This window comes from Bos javanicus, chromosome X (assembly GCF_032452875.1).
Source record: "Bos javanicus breed banteng chromosome X, ARS-OSU_banteng_1.0, whole genome shotgun sequence".
Lineage (NCBI taxonomy): Eukaryota > Metazoa > Chordata > Mammalia > Artiodactyla > Bovidae > Bos > Bos javanicus.
Genome location: NC_083897.1, coordinates 42408427 through 42415532, shown reverse-complemented (window position 1 = coordinate 42415532; position 7106 = coordinate 42408427). Strand labels below are relative to the sequence as shown.

The window sequence follows — 7106 nt, the reverse complement described above, 5'->3', positions numbered from 1 at the left end:
AGCAAGGTGAAAAGACAGCCTTCAGAATGGGAGAAAATAATAGCAAATGAAGCAACCTACAAACAACTAATCTCAAAAATATACAAGCAACTCCTACAGCTCAACTCCATAAAAATAAACGACCCAATCAAAAAATGGGCCAAAGAACTAAATAGACATTTCTCCAAAAAAGACATACAGATGGCTAACAAACACATGAAAAGATGCTCAACATCACTCATTATCAGAGAAATGCAAATCAAAACCACTATGAGGTACCATTTCACACCAGTCAGAATGGCTGCGATCCAAAAGTCTACAAATAATAAATGCTGGAGAGGGTGTGGAGAAAAGGGAACCCTCTTACACTGTTGGTGGGAATGCAAACTAGTACAGCCACTATGGAGAACAGTGTGGAGATTCCTTAAAAAACTGGAAATAGAACTGCCTTATGACCCAGCAATCCCACTGCTGGGCATACACACTGAGGAAACCAGAAGGGAAAGAGACACGTGTACTCCAATGTTCATCGCAGCACTGTTTATAATAGCCAAGACGTGGAAGCAACCTAGATGTCCATCAGCAGATGAATGGATAAGAAAGCTGTGGTACATATACACAATGGAGTATTACTCAGCCATTAAAAAGAATACATTTGAATCAGTTCTAATGAGGTGGATGAAACTGGAGCCTATTATACAGAGTGAAGTAAGCCAGAAGGAAAAACATAAATACAGTATACTAACGCATATATATGGAATTTAGAAAGATGGTAACAATAACCCAGTGTACGAGACAGCAAAAGAGACACTGATGTATAGAACAGTCTTATGGACTCTGTGGGAGAGGGAGAGGGTGGGAAGATGTGGGAGAATGGCAATGAAACATGTAAAATATCATGTAGGAAACGAGTTGCCAGTCCAGGTTCGATGCATGATGCTGGATGCTTGGGGCTGGTGCACTGGGACGGCCCAGAGGGATGGTATGGGGAGGGAGGAGGGAGGAGGGTTCGGGATGGGGAACACATGTATACCTGTGGCGGATTCATTTTGATATTTGGCAAAACTAATACAATTATGTAAAGTTTAAAAATAAAATAAAATTGGAAGAATAAAAAAAAAAAAAAAAAAAACATTTGACTCCATTCACACAATTCTCCCAGCCCTCAGCCCTGCTGCCACACAATCTATTCTCTGTATATAAGAACATTTTAAAAGAAATTATCAGAGTTTACATGCAACTGAGGACGTGATGTATGCCTTTATCAGCCTAACATTTAACTTAACATAATGCCCTCAAAGTCCATTTACATTGTTGTGATGTCCTTCTTTCAATGGCTAAATAATATTCCATTGTCTCTGTGTGTGTGTGTACACCATATTTTTATATTCATTCATCTTTAATTGATATAAATTTTTCCATACCCTGGCTATTAGAAATAATGTAGCAATAAACATGGGGGTATTATAACTTTTTGATAGTGTTTATTTTTTTTTAATACCGAGAAATAAAATTGCTGGATCACATGGAAGCTACATTTTTAATTTTTGAGGAACTTCTATACTGGTTTCCCATAACTGCTCTGTTTTATTCCTACCCACAGTGCACAAGTTTTCCCTTTTCTCCACACCTTTGCCAATACTTATTGTCACTTATGTTTTTTTCAGTGTCTATAGTTAATTTTATTTTAATATAATTTAAGCACATATCATTTAGAAAATAACAAGAAAAATTTATGTACTAGAGTTGATGCCATTACATTTGGACAAAGCTGGCAAGTTCCTGCTACTAGCATAGCTCAGGAGGCAACACTAAGGTGACCTAATATATTGGAATAAATGTTGTGGCTTTTGGCCCACAGTTTGATAGCTCTCAGGGTTAACCTGAAGTTGTCAGTGTTTGGCACTAGATGTAAAATTTCATTGGTTGCTCTGCAATCATTAAGACTTCTTATACATATCTAAATTTTTAAGCAGACTGTCATATTTTAAGTCCAAGTCTTCTGGAATAGTCTGAAGTGCTAATCTTGCAAACAAAATATCAGTCTCTATCCCATCAAACAGTTTGATAACTGGTACAAATGCCTCTTCAACAGCTCTTAAATCTTTTATTTCTCCCTGTAATTTCAACTTAACATAGAATGAGGAGAAAAAGTCACTTTGATCAACATGTGTTGGTGTAACACACAATGCATCAATATTGGTGTCTTTTCTATGTACTCCTGTTCTGTAAGATCCAGATATAAACATTTTCCCACCAACATGTTCAATTACAGATTGTGGAAGATTCTTGCTTTTACTGATTTCTCTAATCCACTCTTACCAGGTTAACTTTCCCAAAATTAAAATCCTGCACTGAAGTTCCTCTTATTCTTCAAAAATCTGAAAAGTCTTCAGAATCTCTACTAGTTTCTGTGTAAGTAGGCAGTCAGTCTCCTTGGGGGCTGCTAATCTGAAGGGATTAGAAACTGGGAAGGCCATTGACTCCTGCACTGACACCCAGTCATACCCTGTCCCCCTAGTCTGCTACTGCAGCCATACTCTGGGCATGACCCACTGAGGAGGGAAGGAAGGGTGTGGGCTGAGTCAGCCCCGTGTCCAACCTCACTATAACTCAGGACTAAAGTATTTTATTTTAAAATAAAAGTGTTGATTTCAAAATTTGCTAATTGCCTTTTTACTAGAGGCACTATAATGTATCATTCAATCCAGAACACTTAAAAATTATATATAACTCAAACAAACACACACACATATTTAATATAGGCATCTTAAGTGCATAGGTTGTGAATATTTACATATATCTGGGTGCATCTAAGTAACTGACACACAAAAGAAGGTTCAGTTCAGTTCACTTCAGTTGCTCAGTTGTGTCCAATTCTTTGTGACCCCATGAACCGCAGCACACCAGGCCTCCCTGTCCATCACCAACTCCCGGAGTTTACACAAACTCGTGTCCATTGAGTCGGTAATGCCATCCAACCATCTCATCCTCTGTCATCCCCTTTTCCTCCCTCCATCAATCGTTCCCAGCATCAGGGTCTTTTCAAAGAGGCAGCTCTTCGCGTCAAGTGGACAAAGTATTGGAGTTTCAGCTTCAACATCAATCCTTCCAATGAACACCCAGGACTGATCTCCTTTAGGATGGACTGGTTGGATCTCCCTGAAGTCCAAAGGACTCTCAAGAGTCTTCTCCAGCACCACAGTTCAAAAGCATCAAAGCTCACCTAATTGTGCTGAGACAGAAGGCATAATCAGGACTGTTTCCCTGTAAATTATTAGTGCTAGATTGTATCACATCAGGAAACACATTTCTTCTTGTACCATGCCTGGTGATGTTAAGATTGAATACCTGATGTTCATGGATTGGAAGAATCAATATAGTGAAAATGAGTATACTACCCAAAACAATCTATAGATTCAATGCAATCCTTATCAAGCTATCAACGGTATTTTTCAGAAAATTAGAACAAATAATTTCACAATTTGTATGGAAATACAAAAAACCTTGAATAGCCAAAGCAATCTTGAGAAAGAAGAATGGAACTGGAGGAATTAACCTGCCTGACTTCAGGCTATACTACATAGCAACTGTAATCAAGCCAGTATAGTACTGGCACGAAGAGAAACATAGATCAATGAAACAAAATAGAAAGCCCAGAGATAAATCCACGCACCTATGGACACCTTATCTTTGACAAAGGAGTCAAGAATATATAATGGAAAAAAGACAATCTCTTTAACAAGTGGTGCTGGGAAAACTGGTCAACCACTTGTAAAAGAATGAAACTAGAACACTTTCTAACACCATACACAAAAATAAACTCAAAATGGATTAAAGACCTACATGTAAGACCAGAAACTATAAAACTCCTAGAGGAAAACATAAGCAAAACACTCTCTGACATAAACCACAGCAGGATCCTCTATGAGCCACCTCCTAGAGTAATGGCAATAAAAGCAATAAACAAATGGGACCTAATTAAACTTAAAAGCTTTTGCACAACAAAGAAAACTATAAGCAAGGTGAAAATACAGCCTTCAGAATGGAAGAAAATAATATCAAACAAAGCAACTGACAAAGAATGAATCTCAAAAATATACAAGCAACTCCTGCAGCTCAATTCCAGAAAAATAAACCACCCAATCAAAAAATAGGCCAAAGAACTAAACAGACATTTCTCCAAAGAAGACATACAAATGGCTCACAAACACACGAAAAGATGCTCAACATCACTCATTATCAGAGAAATGAAAATCAAAACCACAATGAGGTACCATTTCACGCCAGTCAGAATGGCTGCTATCAAAAAGTCTACAAATGATAAATGCTGGAGAGGGTGTGGAGAAAAAGAAACCCTCTTACACTGTTGGTGGGAATGCAAATTAGTACAGCCACTATGGAGAACAGTGTGGAGATTCCTTAAAAAACTGGAAATAGAACTGCCATACGACCCAGCAATCCCACTGCTGGGCATACACACTGAGGAAACCAGAATTGAAAGAGACACATGTACTCCAATGTTCATAGGAGCACTGTTTCCAATAGTCAGGACATGGAAGCAACTTAGATGTTCATCAGCAGACAAATGGATCAGAAATCTGTGGTACATATACACAATGGAATATTACTCAGCTATTAAAAATAGTGCATTTGAATCAGTTCTAATGAGGTGGATGAAACTTGAGCCTATTATACAGAGTGAAGTACTTTGGAAAGAAAAACACCAATACAGTATATTAACACATATATATGGAATTTAGAAAGATGGTAATGATGACCCTATATGCAAGACAACAAAAGAGACACATATGTAAAGAACAGACTGTTGGACTCTGTGGGAGTAGGCGAGGGTGGGATGATTTGAGAAAATAGCATTGAAACATGTATATTATCATATGTGAAACAGATCACCAGTCCAGGTTTTATGCATGAGGCAAGGTGCTCAGGGCTGGTGCACTGGGATGACCCTTATGGATGGGGTGGGGAGGGAGGTGGGAGGGAGGGTCAGGATGGGAAACACATGTACACCCATGGCTGATTCATGTGAATGTATGGAAAAACCACCACAATATTACAAAGTAATTAGCCTCCAATTAAAATAAAAAATAAAAAAAAATTGAATTCCTGGTTAAGGTGTACATGACCAAATTTCAACTTTTGTCTATAAATGCCTTCTTGTCCAATGTATCAATTTACTTGAGGCACTTTCAAGCAAATTAATTCCATTCAACGAATTAGTATTTTCAAAATGTCCCCATTTCCTTTCTCCTCTGCTCCTTTAGAGCTGGGCATCTTTGGAGAGACAGTCACTTCTGCTTCTGTTTTCCCTCAGTTCACAGGCTTTCTTTTTTCATGTAGTCTTGTAAGTAGGCTGTGCATCCTGGAAGCAGGAAGCAGGAAGAGAGTGGAGTGGCCCAGAGTTCTGCTGTCTAAAGTCACCATGGAGTTTATTATAGTCACTTCTCTATCATTAATTATAAACATAGCTGTACTCTTTTACAGGTATTATGATTTCACTGCAGTTTTTTTTTTTTTTTGGTAATACTGTTTTTCTGTGTACACACTCAGTGCAGAGCATATTGTCCTCCAGATATGGGAGTTGAAAATCACCAGCCAGTATTAGGAAAAGTGCCCTCCATTTTCCAGGCACCCAGGCCTGCCCAGTGTGAAACTGTAAACGAACTCAGCCTTCTGTGTTAGCAGGGAGACTTTCCCCATGGACCACATACCACCAGACCTCACAAGTCTCTTGTGATTGTACTGACTACGTCTTCAGGGCCCTGGCTATCATTCTGCTCTAGGCAGCAAACACAGCCTCTGGGTCAGGGGCAGAAGTTGACACAACTCCCTCAAGAGGCGGAGGAGCTCCCTCAAGGGCAGGTGGCCCCTCTGCAGGAAGAGCAGCCCCTTCAGAAGACATCATTCTCTCAACAGAGCATTCCAGTGGTATTTCCCCCTTTTCTATCTTTATTCTTTTCGATAGGAACAGGATCCTGGCCTCCTGAGCTCTGGCAGGAATATTTTTTGATGAGGATAGGCTTATTCACAGGGTCGTTTATATCCATCTAGTTTCCAGCCTTTGATGCTCAGTTTTAACTGCTGGCACCAAGCACAATTGACATCCCTATAGACCAGGTTGACAGGCTGCAGGACAGAAGGTAGAGGGGAGATGGGGATCGGAGTTGGTGTCTTTGGAAATTGTGATGTATCCCTGGATTTCAAGCTGTGCTATTTTTTATCTCTTTTTCTTTTGGTCCCCTGTGCAGAATTTTTTGCTATCTCTGCTTCACCAGAAGTTCCCTCCCCCTCTTCAGCTTCTACTTCTACTCCTATATTCTCCAGACTTCTCTGTGGTGCTGTCCTCCTTGTTTGTGCTCTCCATGCTCAGAAAAGTCAAGGCTGATAAAATTAAGACTCTCCTTACTTTGAAATCTCTGTTATCTTTTTGATAATACCCATTCTAACATGTGTGAGGAAGTATCTCGCTGTGTTTTTTTTTTATTATTCCAGTTTTACTGAAATATAATTGACATACAGCACTGTATAAGTTTAATGTGCATGGCATAATGATTTGATATATATATCATGGAATGATCACCACAATAAGTTTAATGAATATCCATCATCTTATATAGATACAAAATTAAAGAAATAGAAAAAAACATTTCCCATTTCCTTGTGATGAGTATTCTTAGGATTTACAGGCATAACAACTTTCATATAAAATACACAGCAGTGTTAATTCTATTTATCATGTTGCACATTATATCCTCAGTACTTATTTGTCTTGTAGGACAAATAAGAGGAAGTTTGTTCCTTTTTACTGCCTTCATGCAGTCCCCATTCTTCCCAGATCCTGCCTCTGGTAATCACAAATCTGAACTCTTTTTCTATGAGTTTGTTTGATTGGTTGTTTATTTTTGAATTATAACTAACCAAAACACTTTGTTACTTTGTGATACACAACATAGTGATTTGATATTTCTATACATTTTGTTCTTTCAGTTGTGTTGTACTTCTTTCAGGATCTTAGTCCCCTGGTCAGGGATTGAATCTGGGCCCTCAGGAATGAAAACATGTAGTCCTAACCACTTGACAACTAGAGAAGTCCCTTCCATACCTTT

The 7106-nt window shown here is 38.7% G+C and overlaps 2 pseudogenes; both read right to left on the bottom strand.

Moving 5' to 3' along the window:
* Window positions 1-1687: 1687 nt before the first annotated feature.
* LOC133242212 (poly(A) polymerase type 3-like) lies at window positions 1688-2459 on the bottom strand (annotated as a pseudogene).
* Window positions 2460-5452: 2993 nt separating this feature from the next.
* Window positions 5453-6364, bottom strand: LOC133242211 (developmental pluripotency-associated protein 4-like; annotated as a pseudogene).
* Between the last annotated feature and the right edge of the window lie 742 nt (window positions 6365-7106).